This window comes from Callithrix jacchus, chromosome 13, assembly GCF_049354715.1.
Source record: "Callithrix jacchus isolate 240 chromosome 13, calJac240_pri, whole genome shotgun sequence".
Classification (NCBI taxonomy): domain Eukaryota; kingdom Metazoa; phylum Chordata; class Mammalia; order Primates; family Cebidae; genus Callithrix; species Callithrix jacchus.
The window spans coordinates 49,210,477-49,238,119 of record NC_133514.1 but is presented as its reverse complement, the minus strand read 5'-3'; the positions used below and the strand labels follow the sequence as shown (position 1 = coordinate 49,238,119).

Genomic DNA, 27,643 nt, shown 5'->3' with positions numbered 1-27,643 from the left:
TTCATCTGGGACCACTTGGTGGCTGGGTGCCATTCTCTTCTTGTCCCCATATAGGTCCCACTGGGACTCTATCCAGCCAGCAAGCTCAGGGCTTTGTCCTTCCTGCCTCCCTGCTGTGGCCCTCCCTCCCCAACTCCCTCCCCTGTTTTTAATTCTAATCTCTTCTCTCTGTCTGTCTTGCCTATGGCAAGAACCTCAGTTTTGAGGACTGGTCCATTGCAGCTTTGTCTCTGTCCACCTTATCCCTTGAGTTCCTTGAGAGAAAGACAAAGCAATAATCAGCAGGAGTGTTGGTATTGCCAGATATTTCTTCTGCACTGGTCCTGAAAACCATTTCCACCAGCCTCTCTGCAGTACCTCTGGGTGTATCCTGGGGGAGTGTGACTTCCTGGTTCCTGGGATGACGTCAGGACTAGAGGAAGAGCAGCCAACGGCCTGAGTCTGGGGGCATGTGCTTTTAATGACCCCGCCAGCTGTCTTCACTTGGAAGGATCCAGTTCATCCCAGGACAAAGAGCACTACAGTTTCTTAAAAAATGAAAAAAAGTTATCCCATCTTTAAGAGTCTCTCTGTTTATTTATTTTTTTTGTGCTGAGATAGAATGTCCCTTTATCACCCAGGCTGGGGTGTGCAGTGGCTCACTGCAACCTCCACCTCCCAGGTTCAAGCGATTCTTGTGCCTCAATCTCCTAAAATGACTAACTGGGATTACAGGCATGTGCCACTATACCTAGCTATTTTTAGTAGAGATTAGGTTTTGCCATGTTGGTCAGACTGGTTTCACACTCCTCACCTTATGTGATCTGCCCACCTCAGCTTCCCAAAGTGCTGGGATTGCAGACATGAGCTACTGCACCTAGCCCATTTATGTACTTTTAAAAAAACTTAGCATTCTTTCATGAACATTTTTCATGTGATTTAAATATTCCCCAAAAATCCCACCTCTGGACTGTATAATATTCCATTCTGTGGTTATATTGTTATTTTTAAAAACCAGTTTTAGGACATTGAGGCTCTTACCAGTTTTCTCTGTAATGAATATGACTGCATTGAACATCTTAATTTTTTTATTTTAGAAATGTCTTACATAGCTTTATAATTGAAAAAAGGGAGATGGGGTCTTGCTCTATTGCCTAGGCTGGAGTGCAGTGGTGCAACCCCCACCTTCCAGGCTCACGCTATCCTTTCCCTTCAGCCTCCTGAGTAGCTGGGACTACAGATACCACCATGCCTTGCTATTTTTTTTTTTTTAGAGACTGGGATTTGTGATGTTTCCCAGGCTGGTCTCAAACTCCTTGGCTGAAGCAGTCTGCCTGCCTTGGCCTCCCAGGGTGCTAGGATTACAGGGATGAGCCACTGTGCTTGACCTGACCATTTCTTTCTTTTTTTTTTTACATTATTTGGCTAGATTCTTAAAAGGGTAATTGGGAGGTATAAGACTTTTAGGGGTCCTCTGAAAATATTGCCAGATGGGGCTTTCAGAATGAGAGAGGCAACTTACATTTCCCACAGACAAGAGGGTGACTGCACCCTTTGCAAATTTGGCAGTAAACGATGTGATGTTTAAATTTTTTCCCATCTTTTTGTTTCAAAAATCTGACGTTGTATCTGGATCATTGACGAAAAGAGTTTTGCTGTTTGCCAGAATTTTGTTAAGGCCAAACATCATGTCTGTGGATGATCCCAGCAGGTGGGGTAAGACCTCTGTGCTTTTTAAAATTCGAATTAAATTCTACTCAGGTAGGTGCAGGGCAATACACATTCGAATAACATGTCCTTTAAACAGATTATGGGATATGGTGGCCATAGTTCATCACCACCTACTAAAGTGGTTTTTTCATCTCTCTCAAGCTTCAGGAGCAACAGCTTGGGAGGTCAGGCACCATTCATAGTTGCTGCAACTCTGGAAGGGCTGAGGCCTTGGAGGAAAGCTGAAAACTTTAGCTCATTTGCAGAGGACATGGAGGTCCTCTGCAGAGGACACAATCATGAAGTATGGAGGAAATGAAATTATAGGATATGGTGGTGCTCTTGGTCTCCCCCCAGCCTCCTCATCCTCCCTCTTTAGGGGTAGCCTTCAACTTGAAATGGAGAATGAGGGCCTGGAGAGGGGGTGGAGTCAGCACCTGGCTGTTTGGATAGCCCTACCATACCTTATTCAGTGGCTTCTCTTCATTTCAGATGACCCCTTTTGGCATCACATGCTTTGCTAGTCTTGCCCCCAAGGATGCAGACAGAAAATTCATGATGGATTCTCCTCCATACTTCATGGGGTAATCACTTTAGCAGGTGGTGATGAACTAATTAAAGACACTCTTTCACTGAGGGGTTGGAAATGGTTGGAATGTAGGGTGCTTATCATGCTGGAGGGAGCAGGATGGCATTACTTTCTCTAGGGCTGGTTGCGATCATTGTGGTTTTGTTCACAGGGACCTGAGCTCATCGGGTGGTGAGACCCCCATGTACTGTGCAAGGTGCTCACCTGCTCTTTGGTGTGTACCAGGGTTGCTCCTCCACCTGGTGTTGCCTGGGGGACAGTGAGCAGGCCCCGCAGGACCTGGTAGGCACATGTATTAGTCCGTTCTCATGCTGCTATGAAGAAATACCCAAGACTGGGTAATTTATAAAGGAAAGAGGTTTAATTGACTCACAGTTCCACATGGCTGGGGAGGCCTCGGGAAACTTACAGTCATGGTGGAAGCGGAAGCAAACATGTCCTACTTCACTTGGCAGCAGGAGAGAGAAGTACAGAGTGAAGGAAGGAAAAGCCCCTTATAAAACCATCAGATCTCAGGAGAACTCACTATCATGAGAACAGCATGGGACCCGCCCTCATGATCTATTCCCTTCCCATGAGGTCCCTCCCACAACACATGGGGATTATAATTTGGATTACAAGTCAAGGTAAGATTTGGGTGGGGACACAAAGCCTGACCATATCAGCACAGTTCTGTATTCTGTGCGAAAGCCTTCAAAGAGGTGCCTAGGTGTGTCTGCAGGTGCAGATGGCAGAAGCTCAGCTGGTAATGGCATGCCCCATCTCCCTGGGTTGAGACCGCAGACTGGGTTATTCTCAGCTCCACCAGGCCTGCTGTCAGCACCACACTCTGTCCCAGGTGCACACCTACCCTCAGCTGTGGCAGTCCTGAGGCCCTGGAGACGGATTCCAAAAGGCTGGAGATGAGATGAGGAGGCTTGTGGAGCGGAGTTAGGGCATGCTAAAGGCTGCTAATGAGGTGGCAGTCCTTCAGTGGTCTGGCCAGTGGGGTCCCTCAGCATCTTTTGGGGAACACACTTCTGCCACAGTCCTTGGCGGTTCTCGCTTTTCCCCAGCAAGGCAGTGGCTCTGATGTCACTGTGAGGGTGCTTGCCATTGACCTGGGGGATTTGAGTGCCTGACAAATCCACCTCGTATTTGTTATTGGCTGAGGTGTGTGGGGCTAACCGATTTCTTTCTGATTTGACCTTGCTATTTGGCTTGCTCCTACAACACAGTCCCTGCTTTCTTAGAGAGTACAGGGGCCTTCTGGATACATTGTGCAGGACTGGAAGAAATGTCGGCAGTCGGTTGGCTTGGTTGAACATTTGTTTTTCTGCTACTTTGGAGATTCAGATAAATCTTGAGCCCCTCACCCAGGCACAAGGCTCATGTTTACAAACATGAATACTTTGGGAGGGTGAGGCAGGAGAATCACTGGAGAGCAGGAGTTTGAGATTAGCCTGGGCAGCATAGTAAGACTCTGTCTATACAAAAAAAAAAAAAAATTCATACCCCCCAAACACTTACCTTTCCTCCATATTGAATATGACATTCAAAATTGTTTACTTCTAAGCTAGAGGTCCTGGGATTTTGCATTTTTTCGTCTGAAGAGTAATGTAAAAATAATAAATGTTGTGTATGTGCAGTCACAACTAGCTATATGTAGTAAATTTAGTCCAGAAAAATCACGACATTTGTTTTCTGATGAAGTTGAGCTTTAAATGAAGTGGAGCAGTTGTTATCTGGTGGGACTCTTGGTGCCTTACCCTCTAATGTCAATCCTTATCCTTTGGTTGCTGTAACATTGTTTGTATGTTGGAGTTTTACAGTCAGGGCACATTTATGTGTCTGAGGGAATGGGTCTTGTTTTCTACCATCTGCATGGAGGAAGCTGTCCCCATAGGGCCCACCCAGGAGGCAGTGCCCGGCTGAAGCGCAGCCTGTGTGTCAACTGCTGTGGGGGAGCTTCGTCGTCCACAGTGTGCTTGGGAGGATTCAGTGAACGCGCTGTCTCCTGGCTTCCCGAGGGCTTGGCATGGGCAGAGGCTCAGCCATCCTTCTGGCTGTCCCTTCTGGGCCCTGTGCTGCCGGGTCCCTCGGAGGCTGTGCGACCTGGGGAAGGTGACTGACTCTCTAGGTCTCAGTTTACTCTTCTCTGAAATAGCTGTTTGCCCACCTTGTAGATTTTTGAGAGGATTAGATAAGATCATAATATGCAGATCAGGTGGGACAGGCCAGCTACCACAGCAAGCACTCAGTAAAGGTAGCTTGTGAGTCAAGTGTGTACTCGGCAGGCATCTGTCCTGTGCTGGCACAGTCAGAGACCCAGTTCCCGCCTTTTGGGGGCATAGAGACCAAGGAGAAGATAGCCTTTGTGTGCTGGAAGCAATTAGCAAGTAAGAGCAGTTTCACAACCACATCTTGAACTAAGCAGTTGTTCAAGATGTGAAGGAGAGTGAGGCCCCCGGGCCCAGAGGTGGTGGCCCTGACCTACCCTTGCTCCCTCTCTTATCTCTCCTTCTACTCTTTCCTCCTCTGCGCATTCTTATGGAGCACTCAGGACGTCCATGCACTAGGCACTGGGGGTACAAAGATAAAGACATAACTCTGTCCACAAATGGGCAGAAGACAGATATGCCCACATTTGCTACCTAGGACTAACGACTGCACCAGGGAGACAGAGGAAGATGTAGGTAGATGCACTGTCTCCTGGCTTCCTGAGAGATCAGTGTACTTTGATCAGTCAAGGGAGACTTCATGGAGGAGACCAAATGCTGTTGTCTGAATGTTCGTGTGTCCCTGAAACTCTTCAGTGAAAACATAACTCCAGTGTGACAGTATTGAGCAATGGGACTTCTGGGAGGGGATTAGATCACGAGGCTCCTCCCTCATGTGTGGGGTCAGTGTCCTTATAACAGACACCAGAGGATCTTGTTCACCCCTTTCACCACTCAAGGACTCATAGAAGGCACCATCTGTGAAGAATGGGCCCTCACCACACACCAAATCTGCTGGCACCTTGATCTTGGACTTCTCAGCCACCAGAACTGAGAACAGCACATTTTTGCTGTTTCTAAATGACCCCATTGAAGGTATTTTGTTATAGCGGCATGGCTGGATTGAGATATGGACCTTGGGCTGAGACTTGGTGAAAGAACAGTTTTTTTCTTAGGTGGACAAACAGAGAAAGAGTGTTCGAGGTCAGTGGGTTGCAGAGAGAAAATACTAGAGCGTGTGTACTTATTTTGTTTTATTATTTTAAATTTTGGGTATTATGTGCATAGTGTACTATTACCATAGTATATGTGTATAATATATAATTTATAAGTAAATATACATGACCTGTTTGCTTAGACCTTTTTGCTTGTAGGAGTATATGCTTAAGAAAACTAGGGATCTGCAGGTCTGGGAGGGATTGTATATACCAGTTTGGTGATGAGAAATGTTGATAGGACTGCTTTATTTGTGTGGAGAAATCTTCCTCAGGAGGGTGAGATTATTTATTTATGCTTGGAACAGGGGCACCCTTTTAGGGCCCATGTGCACTTATAAGAATGGAGACTTGTAATTTGATGAAGCTTGTTTAGGACATCCAGGGTGCCTCGGGGCTGCAGGAGTGAGTGAAGGTTCTTTCTCTGCCTTCATGGAATGTGCACCATGGGCAGTAGTGTCATCTTCAAGTTCAGAGGCATGTAGTTGTCTATGGGTGAGGCAGAAGGCAGGTGGTGTGGGAGAAAGCGGGAGGGAGAAGGGTGAGAGAGGTCTGGACAGATTTTTCTCGAGAAGAAATGGCAGCTGACACATAGCTCGTGTGAAAAGTGGGCGTATGCAGAAAGGCCAGAGGCTTGTAGGAGCAGGAGTGAGCCAGGGCACGTGGTACTGTGCTTGGTGAGCATGTCAGGCGGCCCTCGCCCTTAAGGTCACCATTCCTCCTGACTGTGGCCCAGCCTGAGGTAGCGTGAGTCTGGTTCTTGTGTGGAGTATTTTTTCCATCTTTGTAGAAAACCAAATCAACCAGCCAGGAATGGTAAAGAAAAACAAGCCCATTAGAACACCTACCTTGATTCCTATGGAATTGTTTGCAGTGGGGATCTCTGTCTTGACCACAGAGCTTTAATAGTTGATATTTGTTTACATTTCACAAAATGCTTAAATTTCATACTTCATGTGGTTCACTCCAGAAAGCCAGGTTTATCACTTTGTCATGGGAATAATAATGCCTTCTATTTGCAAAACATGTGTAACTATTTAAAGCTTTTCACAGACAACATCTAATTTCATGTTCCTTGGCTTTAAGAAACAAATAATTAATGAAATGTACACAGAAGTATAATTAATGGATTTATTTCTTCTTCTCTGATGTGGCTATTAGCTGAATGAGGAATTCAGGTCAGAGTTTATGTTATTTTAATGTGTGAAATCTAATTAGAAAGTGATGTTCAGTGGTTGTCCAAGGCATGTGGCAGGCTGTTTTCTGAAGGCCCCTGGTCCCAGGGATGGCATCTTGGTGGCTGGGCAGGCACCCAGTTGATGTCATTTTGGGAGGTCAAGGGTATAGCACTAGAAATTGAATTTGAAGATACACATAGTTACATCAAGGACACTGAAGGGGCAATCCGTGAAGCCCTCTCCTGGTGGGCCATGCGTGGTGTAGTGCAGCCGAGTATGGTACAGGCTGGAGCCACCACAGGGGCCTGCTCCCATCTCTTCCCTGTTAGAGGAGTGTCTTCTGGGCGAGCTTGTGGGACTTAGGAGGATGTCCTAGGTCCTGACCAGTGCAGAGACTCGGCCTGGTGCCAGCAGTGGGGTAGGTCTGCCAGTGTGGCCCTTCTCCTGTCTGTCCCACTTGTCTCCCACCTCTGTCTGCAGCCTGTGCCCCTTTTTGCCTGGCATGGTTTGAGCTTGACATGGTCTTGGTACAAGTTGTTCTACTGTGGATGGAAGTTGACTTCAGTTCCATTTTCTCCCCTTTCAACAAAATCGCCTTCCTTCCCCACCTGGCCATTTTTGGTGGCTCCTGCTGCCCCACGTTGTAGCCCTTGCTCCAGGCCGCCGCTGTGCTCCACGAGCCTCTGTGTCACCTCTTGCCACCATGTCCCTTCCCAGCTCAGCTATTCACTGTTGTCTGCGGCTCTAACTGTGCTGCTCTGGTTGCCAAGCCTTCTCATCCCCTGCTTGCGTTCCAAGTGGAAGCTATTCGTGCAGTTCACACTGGCTTCACAGCTTCCTGTTCTCTCCTCCACAGCCTGGGAGGCGCTGCCTGCAGCCACGCTCCTTGGAAACTTCATGTGGGAGAGGTGCATGCCGGCAGGGATGCTTGTCCCCAACCCAGCTCTGGAACCGAAGCTGACGGTAGGACAGAAAGCTGCCACATCTGCTGGCTCTCCCTGGTGTGGTCCTCCTGGTTCCCTGAAGGGAGCCAGAGCAAGCATCCTCATGACCAAGGCTTCAGCTCGTTGTTCAGATGATTAGGTGGCAGGTGAAGAGCTTTCTGATCTCCCCTGGTAATTAGTTGTGTGATCAATGTGTACTCCAGACGATGGCAGAGGTCCTGCTTGTCACCACACACAGTGCAGTAGGGGCAGAGCTTGCCACCAAGGGCTCCACCTCTGTTGCAGGTGCCTGCCCCGAAGGACACAACTGGGATGAGATGCGCTTGCGTCTGCTTAAACATGGGTCACTGGCTGCTAAGAAGGCAAATGCTGTGCCATTAAGATATAATTTCTCTGATTCTGGTTGATGTAGTGCTGGCTGTGATGTAGCAAATGCATTGGCTTGTTGATTGTTGAGAGGTGGCAAGACATCAAGGAACCCTCTGGCTTGCTCTTGGGTTGGCAGAGGGGCCCACTGCTCAGAACCCAGTAAGGGGTGGGAGAGCTGTGTTTGGAAGTGGGCTAAGGAAGCCGGTGCCCTCTTATTGGAAATATTCTCCATTCTGTGACCTGTTTGTCACTGTGTCTGGTGCTGTTTTATGGAAATCTTCTCTAAGCAAAATGTCTTTGAGCATTTGTTTTCCCTCCCTCTCGGGGTGATGCAGCCTGAGAGCAGAACCTGCTTACCAACTCCAGAGCCTGGAGGAATGGGGTCTCTCCTTTAACTGTCAGTGGAGAGAGGTTTCTGAGCCTAGAACCCTATAACAGCCAGAGAGCCTGGAGGCCAGAGTTGTGTTGCAACTATCGAGACTGATTGTGTATTTCCATAGAGGACCTTGGCCCAGAACTCCAAGCCCCAGGCTCCTACACCTGCCTGTGTACTGGACGTCTCACTCATAGGCACCTCCAAGCCAGCATGTTTAAAACTGAACTCTTACTCCCCAACCTGCTTCTCCCTGACCCTCGGTTCCTCAGCCCTGTCACTCTTTCACTGTCCCATTCCAGTCACCAGGATCCTTGTCTGCAGGTCATTTAGGCCACACATCTTGGATACTTTCGTCATCTTTCCCTATAGCCCAGTCAATGGTCGACTCCTGTTTTTTTCTGCCTCCAGTGTTTGTACCAATCTGATCACTTTCGCTGTTACCACCAGCAGTGCTGATGTGTCCTCTCTCCCTGGGTTTCTGCAGGGCCTCTGACCAGATGGCATCCTCTCCACCCGCAATGCTCCCCTCTGGATGCAGCAGCAAGTGACCCTTGTGATTCCTGATCCCTGTTGGCATGTCCCATGCCCCTTGGGCTTCCCTCCCACTGAGGCTCCTCATCCACGCACCTCCTCACCCCACAGGCCTCTGTAGTTGCCCTGCCCAAAACTCTCCCTAGGTGTGCACATTTATCCCCTGGCTTTGCCCTAGGAGGCCTTCCCTGGCCCCTGTATCTCCTGCACCAGGCCTGGTCATTGTAAGCTCCAGGAGGGTAGATAGTCATCATCTCGTCCCTGTCCTGGCCCAGCATCAGACCACTGGAACTGTTCATCGAATAAACAGATGGACTTAGGAGCAGGCGCCTTGGCCAGGGGAGGACAGTGGGCAGGTTCACAGACTTGCAGGCCTGGATGGGGCTCTGGGCTTCTCCCTTCTGCTGACTCCTGGGTGCCAGGTGTGGGTGCGAAGCTGTCTCACCTGAGCCTCTATGGGTCAGGGCAGGCCTCAGTGCAAACAGAAAGTCCTGCAGAAAGGCTGAAGTATGAGCAGCATGAGAGAGATGAGCTGGGGAGGCTGCACTCCTTCTGAGAGCCCCACCGCACCCCATGGAGTGCTACTCACCTACATTCCATTCTTATTTTACTGTTTTCTCCTAAGCAAACTACCTACTAGAAACCAGGAGAAGCAACTGTTTTTCAGACCAACTTTTGCCCTTCCCTTCTCTCCTCTCAAATTTAACTTGCTGGCTAAATATATTTTAGATAAATTAGTTATTTATTTGCTTAGAAACCAATTTATCAAGCTGTAAAAAATCATCAGATCATTAAAGTTTATTAAATTAATCATATGTAGATGTTTTCTCTTTAGGCAATATGTGTCTGTCATAACCTTGGTTCTCCTAAGCTGTTTTTAACTGTTCTTGGGATCAGGAAAAGTTCAAAGTAGAGAAAATTATGGTCTGTGAATCTTTTTTTCCATCTTTTCAAAGAAGACGAAATGTTCAGCAGTTACCTGGAAGTCTGACTCACCCTCCAGACATCTGACTGTGCTTTTATTCCAGTATTAGTTTTGTTGCCTTGGATTTAAAATCCACAAGGATTGTGAAAAACAAGTGCGGAAGAAGGAGAAAAACCTGAAAAAGAACACACACACATTCTAAATAGTGGTGAGGACTATAGCAATTCATTTCTACTGATGGCTTTTAACCCATGTAATAGACCACTAGCCATGTTGCATGTGGGATCAGCCTTGGTTGGATGAGTCGACTTTATTTCCCTGCCGGTCTGAGGACACATCTGCAGCTCTGCCCCAGGCGAAGTGCACATCCAGCCCTGGGCTGGGTTGCTTTTCTTGCAGGCTGGGCTTCAATCCTTGCCTCTGTTAGGAATCTATCTGAACCTCCACCTGGCTAACAGACTGGAAGGAAATATACCAGGACATTAAAAATAGAGGTCTTGGCATATAGTGCTAAGGGTGGCTTAAAAAATTCTGTCTTTTCATCTTTTCCATATTTGCTGCAATGATCATGTGTTCTTGTTTTTATAATGAGAAAATTCCCAGTTGACTAGATTTGCTAAGGGTGTGGAATAAAAAGTCACTTTCTGAAAAATTGTGGAAAACAATTTGATGTGTGTCTTTTTAAGCATTTTGGAAGCGCGGTGGAGTTGCTATGGGGATAGCAAGGTTTACTCTCTACAGAGAGTGGTTCCATCTGGCACCCGTCGCTCCTGAGCTGGGCTGGGCAGTCTTGCGCAGAGCAGAGTTTCTCATTAGATGTGGAAACAGTTACGCAGAGAAGCACTGTTCCATCTTTCCTCCCTGGAACCATCATTTTACTTTGATGTAACAATAGAAAAACATTTTAAACCCTTTCTGTACCCTCTGCTACCTTTGGGTGCCAGCGTTGCCCGCATAGGGCTCAGTCCATGTTTCTCAGTCTGGAGGGTTTCTGACCTGCTGTTGGAATGGAGGTGTCTCCTGCACACGGTGTTCCATGTCATACTTTGAGATCACGGTTGGAACTAATTTTCTTTTGCAGACGTGTTGACATCTTCTTCTGAGGCTGTGTTTTCATTCCCCTTTGCTTTGTCCCCTGAACTGTGGACTTATTTCCTCCTTAGGCTTGCTTAGAACCAGTGTGGTTCCATCTCAATTTAGAGATGAGGTTGTTACATTCCATAAGGGACCATGCTTGGGGACATCATGTGTACAGGTAGAGCTCTGTTTTATATTTAATGGAGAATGAAACACAGTGACTTAAGAAGCAGTAGGCATCTCTTTCTTTGTGATCTTGGGTTGTCCCTGAGGCCCCGACTCATAAGACCCATGCTAGATGTGCTGGCCTGGGCTCTGGAAGCCAGCCTGCTCTTGTTCTGGGCTGTGGTCTTTGGCCAGTCCTAGTCCTGCTCCCTCATCTTGGAAATGGTGTCATGATATCTGGCTGCTTGTAGGGTTACTCTGACTGTCAGATAAGATGGTGCAGGCGCCAGCTGTGAAATGCAGGGGACTAAGTGCATCACCGATGTCCTGGGCACTGGCAGGGTCACTGGTTCCTGCCCACTTCTTCCTGTGATCTGATAGGATATGGATGTGTGAGGCCACCATAGATGATCTGTTAGTCCCCAAAGCTTCTAGTTCATATGCTTAGGACCAAGGAAGGTACTGTGGGTTCATGTGCTTGTGGGCAGTGAGCACTGAGTGGCTGATTTGTTCTTGTGTTGGAAACAGAGGTGATAATTTCACTCCTGGTCCCAGGGTCAAGTGGAACTGGAATGATCTGTTCAATGGGAAAAGCAGTTGGAAGACATTCAGGGAATATGAATTCTTACTCCTAGCTTTGTCTCCAAGTAGCATTGACCCCTGAGCAACCAAAGATCCATTCCCTCAGTGGATACAATTGTGTGACAGCCCTGTACCAGGCACTGTGATCACTCAAGACCCATGACCTCAGTTTCCCCGTGGAGAACCCCCTTCATGGAGGCATCATTGTCCAGCACTTTGCACGTGTTTTTTCATTTGACCCATGTAATTCATTTATGAAGTTGGGAAGTGTAGTGATCTGTCTCATTTTACAGATGAGGAAACTGAAGTCTAGGGAATTTAGCACTTTGTCTGAGGTCACATGCTGTTGATATCTCATCTCTAAAATGGGAGGCTGGAGTAGAGTCTGGTGGTGGCCTCCTGGTTCTCAGGGTCAACGTGTCTGCCTCCTTGTGACGTTATGGCAATTGGGCTGATTGTGAAGGAAGTGAACAGTGGAGTGAGGCTTGTCCCAGCCATCTTTACCCACAAGCTTGCTCTGAAAATCCACCTAAACCCCCTAGGACCTATTGGGAGCTGCAAACTAACAACGATTGCTGCAATGTCTGCCTTTCCCAGGTCTGGAGGGCATGAGATCACAGAGCCACCTAAGCATGAACCCAGGATTTCTTTTCCTTATTTTCCAGGATTGGAACTGGAGACAGATTGCTCAATGACTGGATGTGGTTTATTGTGAAACCAGGAGGAGCCCCCTCTTAAAAAACATTCTGCTGTAGGCATGGTCTCCTTCATGCATTGCCTCTTGTTGGTAATTTTTTTGCTCAGCTAGAAGGATATGAGAGGTGCGTGTGCCATGCAATATTTTATGATTTCAAAGTGTCTTAAAACACTATTGGATAGACCTGATGCCTTCTTTATTTGGGCTATCAGTGTTGACACAAAGGAAGAATTTCTGTATCTACTCTGTGTGCTGTTTCTGTGATAAGCTGAGTTATTTGGGAGACTGGGTGGGAGAATGTGCAGATGTGGGACTGAGCCCCCACAGAACTGAGGGAAGGTATGGTGCAGGCCAGAAGGCATGGGCTATAGAGCCCTGCCAGCCTGGGTTCACATCTCTCTGAGGTTTGCAGCAAACCTGGGTTACTTTTAGGATCCTGGAGAGACTCAGTGGCTGGGGAAGAGCCTACAAACAGGCAGCCTCTCCTGGGTGGTGACTGCGCCTGTGTTTCTGTGTGGAAATGTGTGTTTGTAATGTCATGTTCCCAGGGAGCTCACTGAGATGCCTCCTGCTCCTACTCAACAGCTCCAGCCCCTGCTCCTGCTGAGGTTCTGATGGGAGGGGGCATCAAGATTGCTGCTTGTAAGGCCAGGTGGGTGGCTCACGTCTGTAATCCCAGCACTTTGGGAGCCTAAGGTGGGCAGATCACCTGAGGTCAGGAGTTCAAGACCAGCCTGACCAATATGATGAAACCCTGCCTCTACTAAAAATACAAAAATTAGCTCATCATGGTTCTGTGCACCTGTAATCCCAGCTACTCAGGAGGCTGAGGCAGGAGAATTACCTGAACCTGGGAGGCAGAGGTTGCAGTGAGCTAAGATTGCACACTGCCCTCCAGGCCTGGCCACAGAGCGAGACTCCGTCTCAAAAAAAAAGATTGCTGCTTATAACTGAGGGCTCAAGAGAACATTTGTGACCCTCTAAGCCTGTGGGTGGAGGGGCCTGGTATTAGGGAGAGGATACTGGAAATGTTAATGCAGCTAATCCAATGAGATTAGCCTGCTGAGCTCAGGGATTTGAGAGAACAAAGAGGAGTGCAGGGGCCACTTAGAAGTTTAAACAGACTCCCTCTCCCTTTTCACCTACGTCTTGTGTGAGGATTTCAATAGCTCCTAAATGAGCTTGCCTGAATGGCTGTGACACTCTTTTAAATTCTAATTAGCTAGTGAATTAACCAGGATGAATTTTGATTAGTCAGAATGAATTACAGGTATTAATGATCATAGAGCCTTAGAGCAAATGAAAGTAGCAGTTGTCCAGAGGGGGCTTGGGCCAGCCATCCAGCTGGAGAGACCTTCAGTAGGCTTAGAATGGCTGCGCTCATTTACGCTCCATTCCACTTTCTTGTAAAGCCCGCACTAGTCACAGCACGGACCGGGAACCAGACGCAGATGCCGTGGCTGTCCTTGGTGGGCCTGGAAAGAGAGGAGACCCAAGTTGGCGGCTGGCAAACCTCCAGCTGTGGCCCACGGGGTTTGCTCCATGGTGGCCTAGGCCATGCAGGCTGTACTGGCTGTGAGATGCCATGGAGCCAGAGGCTGCGACTGTAGCTGTTTGTGCTGTGGCCAGCCTTTACCCAGTTCCTGACTGTGCTGTTTGTTTGAATTGCAGTGTGTACTTATGGGGAACTCCTGGCAGCGTGCTGGCTCATGCATCTCTTCCCATGCCAGTCATAGGGTCCCTGTTCCTGTTTGGCCAAGGAAGGGTTTTCCTAAGTGTGTACATATTTCTTTGGTTTTTCCATGTTTTGAATGGCCTTGCACAGAGAAACTCATTGCACGTTATGTAAATAACTAGGCCAGCCTTCTGAAAGACCCGACCCCAGACCCACTTCAGTGATGGAGATGGGCATCCTACTCCTATTCAACAGCCCCAGCCCCTGCTCCTGCTGAGGAGGGTGCTTTGAAAGAGTCACACATTCACCTTCCAACAGAGCAGCGTGAGGCTTCCTCAGTTTCGCAGGGTCCACTTTCAGAATGCTCAGCCCCTGATCCAGCAGGAGCTGTGAACCTGCAGGCCCAGGGCCCCGGTGTCCTTGCCAGTCAGTGGCAGGGAAGCAGAAGTGGCCTTTCACACCGCCTCCCCCACACATGCTCACACCCCTCCCTGGGCCCTTTCTCGGCTCTCCCATGGCCATCCTGTGGGTTCTTTGGCCTGAGAGGTGCTGATTCAGCTTTCCTTGGCCTTGAGGCGCTCCAAGACAGCATCAACACCTGGGCTGGAGGTCCCTGCTGCCCTGTGCGTCCTCAGAGTGTGGCTGTAGTGTGCTTGTGTACATGCGTGTGCTCGTATTCATGTGTGTGTATGTGTGTGCTTGTATGCACATGTGCATGTAGGTGTGTGCTATGCATGTGTGCATATATGTGTGTGCATGTGTGTGCTTCTGTGCACATGTGTATGTGTGTACATGTGCATGTGCTTGTGTGTGTATGCATGTGCGTGTGTGTGTATGTATCTGCATGTGTGTGTTTGTGTGCATGTGTGTGTATGCATGTGCACCATTGTTTTCTAATGGGCTGTGAAGGCATCTGGCCTCCTCATAGACCAGGAACTTAGTGATCAGGGACTTATCTGTTTACTTTGGTATTCCAGGTGCCCCCCAGAGCTCCTAGCACATAGTCAGTCTTCAATGACTGCCAGATGAGTGGTCTAAATGAGATAGCAGCTTTGGAGGAATGACGATGGATTGTGGTCTAGTCTTACAATTTTTGCGTAAGAAAGAATTGGCCCTACCCTACTTGAGTCAGGCTTTTTTTTTTTTTTTTTTTTTTGAGAGAGAGTTTTGCTCTTGTTGCCTAGGCTAGACAATCTCGGCTCACTGCAATCTCTGCCACCCGGGTTCAAGCAACTCTCCTGCCTCAGCCTCCCCAGTAGCTGGGATTACAGGCGTGCACCACCACGCCCGGCTAATTTTCTATTTTTAGTAGGGACGAGGTTTCTCCATGTTGGTCAGGCTTGTCTCAAACTCCTGAGTTCAGGTGATTAGGCTGCCTCAGCCTCCCAAAGTGCTGGGATTATAGGCGTGAGCCACTACCCCTGGCCCAGGTGGGCTTTATTTGTGTCTGTAGGACACCTCACATGGCACCGCATAGGGTGCTGGTTTATAAAGACCCAAACTACTGTAGAGTTCCACACTGGCCCTGGAGCCTGCTCTTCGCTTTCACTGTGTGTGTACATGTGGAAGTTCATTCCGGAGGCTTCCAACGTGGCTCCCAGGTGCTGCAGCAGGTCTCCTGCTCATCATCACTCCGTACACAATGTCTTGATATGCCGAGGACTGAAATGGAGTAGTGATCCTGCCTGGAGGTAGACAGCAAAACCCAGGCTACGTGGGCATCAGCGTGGTGGGACTGAGGGTGTGTCCGAGGGACAGACGCAGGGGCAGAGGAGCGGCAGGTGAAGGCTGGGCCTCCTGCTGAAAACTGCTGTTGTTGGGACTCCAGGGGCAGCTTCCTAGCTCCTTCTTCTGACTGACCACTGACAATGTAGTGTTGACTGTCCCAGCCTCCAGCTGCAGGGTGCTCTGCCTTCATAGCGAATCCTCCTCCGTCCCTGCAGTCCCCTCCCTGACTGAACGTCCTAGATGCTGCTTTCACAGGGATATGCGTGAAATGTGTCCTATGCCATAATTACTCCTGCTGGAGATCAGGATTGCACAGATGACTGTTGTATTATCTCGTGCATCTAATATCTTTTACTGTGATAAAAAAATGTTGTGGGGTTCATGTCTCAGACTCTTAAGTACTGCAGATATCAAACTGGGGCGGGTTTCTCACATGCATCATCATGGCGAGGCTAGTGTCCATTGGGGTGTGGGTCTGCAGGCGCAGGATTTTGCGGCCTGTTTTATGAACACCTGGCTTCCTTCCAGAGTGATGTAAAGCCAGCCACAAACAAATACCACACATCATCTGAAAATAATAGCAAAAGATTGGGGTTCTAGGAGAAAGAGCAAACAATTGAACAGAGCTTCATTAAACCAAGGAAGTGCTTCTGACTTGTTGGCTTACTGGAATCCCTTTGTTTTCACATCTGCAGGAAATTCATTGAAACGATTTTGTTTAGTATTCCAGTATTTCAGGTTTACCCAAGAAGGGAATTTCAAATAACCATACCACCAGTCACCAGTGCTTGATTTGATCATCTGCATTTTCCAGTTAAAGGGTTAAGATTTTAGGAAGCTCCTTGAGGAGGTTGTTTATTTCCTGCTGGTGCTTTGGTTTCAGGCCTGGAGCTGGGCTGGGTGGTTAGTGGATCTGACTAAGGTAAGGCAGGCAAGGGCTTCATGGACTTCACTTTGACATAGAAAAACCACTTTAATGCACTTACTAGTGATGGATTTTTAGAACAATAGTACAGAGGCTGGTAATATTTTACCCTTTAAGATCCTTTGTAGTCTGTATAGTATGTAGAAAAAGAAATAAGAACTAAATGCAAACGTGGTATTTTTTTGCAAGCCATTCTTCATTGTTGTCTTTTTAATTAAAAATGTAAAAAACTAGATTTATGGGGTACAAGTGCACTTTTGTTTTATAGATATATTGCTTTGTGGTGAAGTCTGAGCTTTTAGTGTATCAATGCCTCAATAGGATATGTTGTACCCATTAGGTGTACCGTTTTACTTAACTCTAAGAAAAGTAATTTTGAAGTAGTTTATTTAAATCTTATCCAACAGCTTTGGCCTTTCACATAGCTCTGACCCTAGCTGTCCAACCTGGGTTTCAGCTGTTATACAGTGGGCATGTCCTGTGCTGGCAGGAGCTTTCCTGGTCTGGGTGCTCCTCTCCCTGCCAGCCTGCTCTGCACCTGGCATCTGCTCTGCCCCTGTGCCTTCATTTCCATGTCCCTTGGTTCTGTAGCCACTGAGTGACTTGGGGCTGTTTTTTATGCTGGAAGCACTTAAAGGCATAGTGTCTGACTCCAGTTGATCTTAGTTTTCCAATCAGGCCATGTTTTCTTTGAGAGCATTTTACAGCGTCTTTCCCAGGGAGTAGCCCACGTTTCTGTGGGCAGCATGGTGTGGGAGGCCGGGCCTCTTGGAGGTGAGAGCCAAGGAGCTGAGCTGTCCCAGGTCTCTGCCATTTCCAGTTCTTAACCGTGGGCACATCACTAACTTCTGTAGTGTGATCATTGGAATATCTCTCAATCTACAAGGAGGATTAGTGAAAAAAAATATGGGAACAGCACTTGAAACTATATCAGCGTATACCCACCCACCCTCCCAGGGTTTTCTACCCACCCACCTATCCAACCACCCAGTCACCTGTACACCCACTTACCAATCCATCCACTCACCCACCCACTCATTCCTGTATCCATCCATCCATGTACCTACCCACCCATTCATCCATCTATCCACCCATCCACTGATTCATCTATCTATCCATCCGTGCACCTACCCACCCATTTCTCTATCCATCCAACCACCCACCCATGCATCTGCACATCCATCCATCCATCTACCTATCCACCCATACCTCCATCTGTCCATCATCTCCCCAACAAGCACCTACCTATTCACCCATCCATCTATCCACCATGCACTCACCCATCCACCCACCCATTCATCCACCCATCCATCCATCCACCCACTGACCCATCCATTCATTCCTCTATCCATCCACTCATCCATTCACCCATCCACCCTCCATTCATCCAATTACCTACTCATCCATTAATCCAGCCACCCACCCCTCCACTCACCCATTCATTCCTCTATCCATTCATTTACCTACCCGCCCATTCATCCATTTATCTATCCATGTACCCATTCATCCATCCATCCAACCCACTAATCCACCTACCTAACCATCCATTCATCCACCCATCTATCCTAACATCTACCCACTGATCTACTTATTCATCTGCCCATCCATCTATCCTGCCCACCCCCTATCCCGTCAATCTTCCTATCTATCTGTCAGTTATTAAACTTATTTGCCAAATATAAATATACAATGTTAGGGTAAAGGCTCCAAGTTTTCTCTGTTACCTACCTATGCCTCTCTTTTTGTTATTATAATTACGAATGAATGTTTGAAATCTTTAAACATCTTTACTGACCCATGTGGAGTGTATTGTGGTTAATATTGTAGTCATTTAGTTTTATAGCTGCAAGTGTTGCCATCAAAAGCTTAGGCCTCTCCTTCTCTCTTCCCCCAAGACACTTCCCCACATCCCCACACACGCATAGCAGGTCTTACTTCTGAATGTTCTGTGTGGAATTTGAGCCATTGGGAGAGCTTGTGGCTTGACCTCATGGTTGAGATTCGCTGTCTTTACGGACAGGTGGGACTACTCATTTTAAAGTTAAATTTAATAAATATTTAGAAAGCATGCATCATATGCCTCATTAGCAATTTTGTTAGGCACTCTGGGAGAAACAAATAATTAAGAGCACAGAATTGTCTGGTCCGTCTGTGGCCCTTGCACTTCCGTGGGGCACTCCTTCCTCTGCACATGAGGTTCCTGGGGAGCAGTGTCATCTGCCTTATTGTGGTGGACTGCACCCTCTTTTTGGTGGGAGCTGTGGGTTCCCTTAAGTGGGAGCTGTGCCTGAGTCAGAGTCATGCTGGAAAATGTGAAGAAACCTCAGGGGTGACCAGTCCACATGGAGCTCCTGGGAAGGAGTTGTCCTGAGTTTGTAGGACCCATGTGTGCCTGGGCTGTGTGGATGCACATGTGATATCATCCTAGCCCCGCTGTTCTCGAGAGCTTATTCAGTACCAGAGATAATGGGGAGACAAGAGGTGAGACAGGCATGTGAGGGCACCCGTGTTTATTCTTGCATTGGATTCAAGTGATACCAATTTTGGGGGCTGCCTGAAGTTTTTGCTGAGTTTATTCCAGCAGGAAATAGTACTATACCTAATTAATGTTCATACAGGACTTTGCCAAGTGCTTATGGTTCTGGGCATTATTAGCATTGTCACTTTTCAAATGTGAAACCGAGGCTCAGGGAGATTCAGTGCTGTGTCAGGTCAGCCCGAGTCAAATGGCTCGGGGCCAGTTCTCAGGCCCACATCTTTGACACTGGCTCTCTGTCCGTCTCACTATGGCCCACGTATCCCTAAGAAATGTGGATAGCAGTGTTTCTCCAGAACTGGAGCAGACAGCACAATCATTTTTGCTTCGAGGGGATAGAGGCAATTGGAGTTTCACCAGCTCAGAATGGCAGCTGGTGGCCTACAGGTGAGGGGCAGGGCCCTTGCAGCTCTGCCACCTGGTCTGCACGCTGGCTGTTCTCCAGCCTCTCTTCCTCTTGGTTTTCTTGTCTCGGGTTGTTGACTTTGGCCTGGTGGAGACTAAGGGAAACAGTGTGCAGAGTGCTGAGCCTGTGTCTTGCAGAGAGCATCGCTTGGGGCTCAAAGCACTGCAGCTATTATTACTCTTTTCTAAAGACTCAGTATCTGCCTGGAATTACAAGGCAGGCACTGACAGATGTATAAGTAGATGCTCAAGAGCAAATTAAAAATGCATTGTTAAAAATGGATTCAATGTGTGAACAAAGATTGGCATGAAGGTTGGGTCCCTGTATTTTTAGAGGCTAATTAAAGTGTGCGAACAATGATAAATTCAGATAACCCATATTGTCTGAAGTCACCACAAAGCATTCACTGAAGAGCTAATTGCACTGAAGAGCAGTGCAGGCTGCTGAGGTTTGGGTGAACTGCGGCCATTGCTGACCTCAGATTCTGCCTGCTTTTGCCCATGCTGAGACCACACTTTGCCCTGGGGGGCCCTGTGCAGCCCTGGGGATCTTGCTGCTTTGGTGCCTGGTGGTGCGCATTCCAGTGCATTGCTGCAGTTCTGAGTTTGGGATAGATGGTAACACTGTCATGTTACTACATGCCACCTGTCTAAATCACTCACAGAAATCTGTGGTCAGATTTCTATAAAGTACTTGATTGGTGATGAGGAGAAAAAGAGTGATTTATGGCGTGCTGGCCCTCCAGCTATTATGCACACATTGAGGTCAGTGCCGTGTAACATGCAGATACCACAGCCCCTGTGGGTGGTGATCCAGCTGTCACGGCTGCAGTCGGTGTTAGAGTGATCAGGAGTCTGTAAGGAAATGTGATCCATGGGCTTAGAATCCGCTTTTTTGTCAGTGTCTTGGAAAATTGGCCTCCAGAGATCTACTGTGGAGGGAGCCATGTCAGAAGCTGTCTTCTGTTGCGATGTTCAGCAGACCTGGTCTGCACACCTGATTTTCCATTAGTCACACTAGAGAGGAGAACATTTGTGCTTCATAACCTCAGGGTTAAACAAACAGCCCTGCAGGTAGATCATGATCAATAACAGGAGATCTATATAAACTAGGTTAATTTTGTTCCTGAAAATCTGTAATGTCTTTTTATCTACAAGTTTTTTTTTTAAATTTCCTAATAGAACATGAGTATTAATTACACACAGACATAGTAATGGGAGGCTAATGACAAAAAAGACCTTGGGTGAACTCAAGACCTCTACACGTCATGCTTAGAAACTTATCCATTCTCACCAGACAGTCTTTGACATTCCAACCAGCTTGCTTCTTAGGTGCCAGGAGGTAGTAAGAATTACAGGTTCTGTTTTTAGGGTGGCTGCAGGATTTTAAAATCTGTATGCCCCCCACTTTCTGTCACTAAGCCACCTTTTTTTTTTTTTTTAAATAAAAAGCTTTGTTTTGAAATAATTGTAGATTTTCAGCAGAGTTACAAAGATAGTGCTGAGAGTTCCTATGTGCCCTGCTTCCCGTATTATTAACATCATATGTAATCATGGCATGCGTATCACAATTAAGAAATTAATGTTGGTAGAAAACTGCTAATGAAAACCATAGACTTGACTTCGATTTCAGTTTTTCTCTCAACTAATGTCCTCTGTTCCCAGGTCCAGCCCAGGATGCCATGTTGCATCTAACCACTGCTTTTTATTCTTTGTTCTTTAAACAATTTTATTTTTAACTTTTTATCATGGTAAAATTTTCGAATTCTGTAGTAGAGAGCATGTGAGTGGGTCCAGTTGAAGATGGCTCATTTTCAGCCATGTTCTACATGTTGCGTGAATGAAGGTATCTAGTGAGTGGCCTAGCCCTGGCAGCACCCTCCATGCACGCACGAGGCCTGCTGAGTTTGTGCCTGGCGGCGTGTTTGTCCTGCGTCTCTAGTCACTGTGTGTCTTGCTGATGGCACTCCAGAGTTGCTACTGTAAGCACCTGTGCATAAGAACTGGATGTGAGTTCCCCCGATTTCTGCTACAGTTTTCACAGGCCACAGGATTTGCTGGGGAACCCGCTCACTCTGGAGCCTTTATTCATGACTTCCAGTTGAGGTTTATTATTCAGTGTGACCCAGTGGCTCAGAAAACCTCTCCAGCTCCACACAGCCCCACTTTTTTTGAGATACCTGATTGTAAGAGCCGCTCTAAAACAAAACGTGTGACAGAAGAAAAACTGCCTTATTTCCACATCATACTTTCCCTTGGCACCCTGGGTTCAGTGTCACCAGTGACTGGATGCCTAGTGTCCTCTTTTGCCCTGGCAGAGATTTCTGTTTCTGTGCCTGTGAAAGTTATTGGCTGGTGTCGGCACAGCGATTACCCCGTAAGATGTGATGTAGCGATTGTGGAATGAACCACTGGCCTCCTAGTAGGTTTGTAAGTTTAACTGTTAACCTCCTTCATACCAAGATGTGTGAAACTCTTAGTGTTTTTAAGTGTTAACCGCTTGAGGTTATTTACATTTTAAAGTATTTTATTTAAAAAATTGACACATAATAATTGTATATATTTATGGGGTACATAGTGATGTTTTAATACATATGTGTCTGATCAGATGAGGGTAATTAGCATATCCATCATCTCAAACATTTGTCATTTCTTTGTGTTGGGAACATTCAGTATCCTCCTAGCTAATTGAAACTGTATATTATGTTACTGTTACTTATAGTCATCCTACAGTGGTATAGAACACTAGAACTCCTGTCTAGTTGTAATTTTACATCCTTTAACAACTCTCTTCCTATCCCTTTTTCCCTACAACCCTTCCCAACTTCTGCTATTCTCTTTCTACTTTTTACTTCTATGAGATCAACTTTTTACAGCATCCACACATGAGTGAGAACATGTTGTGTTTAACTTTCTGTTCCTGGGTTATTTCACTTAACATAATGCCCTCTAGTTCCCTCCATGTTGCTGCAAATGATGGCATTTCATTTATATGGTGAACTGGTACTTCATGGTGTATATATTCCACATTTTCTTTATCCACTCCTCTGTGGTGGATCACCTAGGTTGATTCTGTATCTTGGCTATTGTGAATTAGTGCTGCAGTAAACATGGGGATGCAGGTGTCTCTTTGATATCCTGATTTCCTTTCCTTTGGGTAAATGCTGAGTAGCAGGACTGCTGGATCTTATGGGAGTTCTAGTTGTAGTTTTTAGAGGAACCTCCATACTGTTCTCCGCTGGCAATGTGTAACAGTTCCCTTTCTCTGTATCCACACCAGCACTTATTTCTTGTCTTTTTGATAGTAGTCATCTTAACTGGGGTGAGATGGTACCTCATTGTGGTTGTGATTTGTAGTTCCCTGGTGATTAGTGATGTGCATTTTTCATATATTAATATTTGTTAACCATTTGTATGTCTCCTTTTGAGAAATGTCTGTACTCAAATTTGCCCATTTTAAAATTAGATCTTTTTTTCTGTTGAAACGTTTGAGTTCCTTGTATATTTGGTGTATTAATCCTCCATCAGATGCATTGTCTGCAGATATGTCCTCTAATTCTGTAGGTCATGTTTTTACTCTGTTGATTGCTTCTCTTGCTGTGCAGAAGCTTTTAGGTTCCATATGGGATATAATCCCATTTGATCATTTTTGCTTTTGTTGCCCCTGCTTTTGGAGTCTTATTTATAAAAATTTTCCCCAGACCAATGTCTTGAAGTATTTCCCTTGTGTTTTCTTCTAATAGTTTTATAGTTTAGTGTCTTGCATTTAGGTCTGTGATGCATTTTGAGTTGATTTTTGTATATGGTGAGAGGTAGGGGTCCAGTTTTATTCTTCTGCATATGGATAGAATTTTCCCAGCGTGATTTATTTTTTATTTTACCTTCAGGGGTACATGTGCAGGATGTGCTGGCTTGTTACATATAAGTAAATGTGCCCAGCACCATTTATTGAAGAAAATGTCTTTAATGAGCGTTCTTGGCCTCTTTGTGAGAAATCAGTTGGCTGTGCATATGTGGATTAATATCTGGCCTCTTTATTCTGTTCATTGGTCTGTGTATCTGTTTTTATGCCAGTGTCATGATGTTTTGGTTATTACAGCTTTGTAGTATATTTTGAGGTCTGGTATGTGCCATCTCCAGTTTTGTTCTTTTTGCTCGGGATTGCTTTGGGTATTTGGGGTCTTTAATGATTCCATATGAAACTTTGGCTTTTTGTTCTATTTCTGTGAAGAATGCCATTGGTATTTTGGTACTTAATAGAAGGGAAGAAGTAAAGATAAGGGAAGAAATAAATGGAATTCAGACAAAAAGATACAAAGATCAATGAAACAAAAAGTTGGATTTTTGGAGAGATAACAATACTGACAAACCACTAACTAGACTAAGAAAAAAGAGAAAATACCCAAATAAATAAAATCAGAAATGAAAAAATGAAACATCATAATGGATACCAGAGAAATATAAAGAATCATTAGAGAATGTTATGAATAACTATGTGCCAATAAAGTAAAAAACCTAGAGGAAGTGGCTAAATTCCTGGACATATACAGCCTACCAAGATTGAGCCACGAAGAAAAAGAAAATCTGGACAGACTAGTAATGAAGTTGAATCACTAATGAAAGTCTCCCACAGAAGAAAAGCCTAGGACTGGATAGCTTCATTGCTGAATTATACCAAACCTTTAAAGAAGAATTAATACCAGTTCTTTTCAAACTATTCCAAATCAATATAATCAGGGATAATTTTTCCTGACTTATTCTATTGAGGCCAGTATAACCCTGATATCAAAAGCAAATAAGAACACAACAAATAAAACCACAGGTCAATATTCCTAATGAACATAGATGCAAAAATCCTGCATGAAATAATAGCAAATCAAATCCAGCAACAAATCAAAAAAATAATACATGATGATTGAATGAGATTCATCCCAGGGATGCAAAGATGGTTCAGTATACACAGATCAATAAATGTGATACATCATGACAGAATGAAGGACGAAAATCATACGATCATCTCAATAGATGCAGAAAAAGCATTTGATAACCTTTAGCATCCGTTCATGATAAAAACTCCCAATAAACTGGGTACAGAAGGAATGTACCTCAACACAATAAGGCCTATATATGACAGATCCACAGCTAACATCATACTAAATGAGGAAAAGCTGAATGCATTTCCTCTAAGAGCTGGAACAATTAAAGAATGCCCACTCTTACCACTCATATTCAACGTGTACTGAAAGTCCTAGCCAGAGCAGTTAGGCAAGAGAAAGAAATAAAAGGCATCCAAATTTGAAAGGAGGAAATCAGATTATCCTGATTTGCAAATGACATGATCTTATATAGAGAAAAACCTGAAGACTACCAAAAAACTCAGAACTGGTAAATGAATTCAGTAAAGTTGCAGGATACAAAATCAACATACAAAAATCAGTATTGTTCCTATAGACAAACAACTGATGAAAAAAAATCAAGATGGCAATTCCATTTGCAGTAGCTTCAACAAAATTTAAAATACCTAGGGATAAACTTTACCAAGGAGATGAAGACCTCTACAAGGAAAACTGTAAAGCACCAGTGAAAGAAATCGAAGAGGACCCAAACAAACGGAAAGTCATCCCATACTCATGGGTTGGAAGAAGTACTGTATGGTTCAGATGACCATACTGTCCAAAAAAATCTACAGCTTCAATGAATCCTCTATTTACATTTTAAGGAGATGATATCTTGAAGAAAAATTGCTTATTCCAAGTGCAGAGTTCTTCACTTGTGGCCCACTATTGAGGAGGCTAGGATGGTTTTCTCCTTGGTCTTCAAAATAAGTTAGTCATGTATACGGAAACTCAACCTTCATGACTAAAAGAAGCAAATTGAAAAAAATGTTATTTGTATGGTTCTATAGATATGTGATTGTTTGGAGAGGACTTGGGTCCTTCAAGGAGAAACAGTCTGCATTGGAATGTCTCCTTGTATTAGAATCTCTCTATCACCAGCTTCATTTTTTTTTTTTTAAACAGAATCTCACTCTTTCACCAGGTGGAGTACAATGGCATGATCTTGGCTCACTGCGATCTCTGCCTCCTGGGTTCAAGTGATTCTCCTGCCTCAGCCTCCCAAGTAGCTGGGATTACAGGCACCTGTCACCACACCTGGCTAATTTTTGTATTTTTAGTAGAGATAGGGTTTCACCATGTTGGTTAGGCTGGTCTCAAACTCCTGACCTCAGGATCCACTCACCTTAGCCTCCCAAAGTGCTTGGATTACAGGCGTGTACCACTGTGCCTGGCTTTCATTAAGTTTTTAGTGAAAACTTGATGTCATTGCTGAAGCTCAAATGCAGACACACAGTCATGCCTTCCACAGTTATTCATTGTGCACACTTGTCCAGGTGCACTGCTAGATGCTGAGGACCCAGTGTGGGCTGCAGCCCCTGTCTGATCAGGTGACTGACCTCAGGCAGCCTTTGATGCTCAAATGATGAACTTCCAGTTGCTTAATGTTTTTACTGTTACAGCTAGAAACAGTAAGACCGATGACGAGGTTGGTGCTGCAGCTGCACCTTGGGAACTCAGTGGTACTCCCCACTGTATTGGGCATGGTGGGACTGCTGCAGATGTGATGGATGACAAAGAGTCCTGCCAGTGTGAGAAACAAAGATGTTCTTTGCTTATGTGAGATCAAGGCTTTCTTTCATGTGACATGCAGAACCAGCCTCACTTGCCATTGGCCCTCCACGTCCATAGCTGTTTCTGTGCAGGGATGTCTGGCTCTGAGCCCTCTGCAGAGCAGTGTTGCGCTGTTCCTAGAATAGTGTTCATGTAGTCTTATTAGCTTTTGCTTCTCTTTGTGTCTTGTCGTTTTGCTGGTTTTCCAAACCATTAGCTGTGCCATGAGGCTTTCGTGAGCAGATGGCATGAGACAGGTGAGTGCTGGCATGGAAACCGGGGCAGCGGGGGTCCATGGTTCAGGCCTGCCCCACTCTGGGCGCCCTGTCTCTGCTCCTGCTCCCAAGTCCCAGTGATTTTCTCCACCAGCCTGGGCTCCAGCTGCAAATGTGTAATCACATTGCCTGGGTTCCAATCTCTAAGGAGCCTGGTGGTGGTGGCCATTTTCAGCCATGGTGCACTGTCAGGACCCAAGAGGGTGACAGGAGAAGGCAGGAGGTGAGGAGGAGTGTCATACGTGGGGCAGGGGTTGTGAGCCTGGAGACCGGGGGACCCTCTCCCGGAGCCTTGCTGTGACTGGCCGTGGTGGGGAAGCTGGATGCATTTGCAGGACACCAGCATGAATGTGCTCAGGCTGTTGACTGAAGGGTGTTGCTCACTCTTTTTTAAGAAGGATGATATGCATCTAGGAAGAGTAATATTTTAAGTCTTTTTTTCCTTTTCTGCACCCCTACTTGAGGGAACTCCAAAGGCTGCAGGGTAAATGAGCCTGTTAGGATGGCCAAGAGCTCTTAGGCTGATTTAGTACTTGTGGGCAGGGCCCCTTTCCGGATTGATTATGACACATAGTGCTAATGGGGAGGATTTGTAGCGGGAGGTACAGTATGTGTTACCCTTTGAGTTCTGCAAATGAGGTGGGTAGAGGAAGGAATGCATTCAAAGAAAATGGAAAGTGGAATTCAGAATAATCTTTCTGATATTCTCTTAAAGGCACAATGATCAGAACGTACCATATTGAATTTCCTTTCATTAGAAGTGAGCATAGGTTCTGTGGATTGGAGCATCTCTGACACAGGCTGTACTCATCCTTTGGCCCTCGGGTGTCACTGCACAGGAAGCTGCTGGGTGAGTTTTGATAACAAATCTCATGGCAGGACAGTGGCGCCCCCACCCCTTGCATGCTTGCCTGCCCTCCAGGCCGATACTCACTGAGTGCCCAGTGTGTGCCCAGCCCTAGAGCTGAGGCCATAGAAGGCATTGTGCTTGGGGGCTTGCTGTGACACGGGGGATCCCAGGAATCCAATACTCCGATGAGTCAATCATACCTGCCACTGGGAGAGAGTGCTGGCAGAGAAGCATAAATGCTGGAGATTCCACCGAGGGGAAGCTTA

General features: G+C 46.1%; 1 protein-coding gene across 14 annotated transcripts in view; it reads left to right on the top strand.

The window, feature by feature from the left end:
• Positions 1-27,643, top strand: part of LDLRAD4 (low density lipoprotein receptor class A domain containing 4) — a 436,878-nt gene that overhangs the window by 6,377 nt on the left and 402,858 nt on the right. For 4 of the 14 annotated variants that reach the window (XM_078347668.1, XM_035270485.3, XM_017963850.4 and 1 more), the window contains exon 2: positions 7,506-7,612. The exons of 9 other annotated variants lie outside the window; for them this stretch is intronic. The gene's annotated coding sequence lies outside the window, so the exon portion shown is untranslated. Of the gene's footprint in view, positions 1-7,505; positions 7,740-27,643 lie in introns of all 14 variants that reach the window. One more of the 14 variants, XM_078347666.1, reaches the window with a different exon arrangement.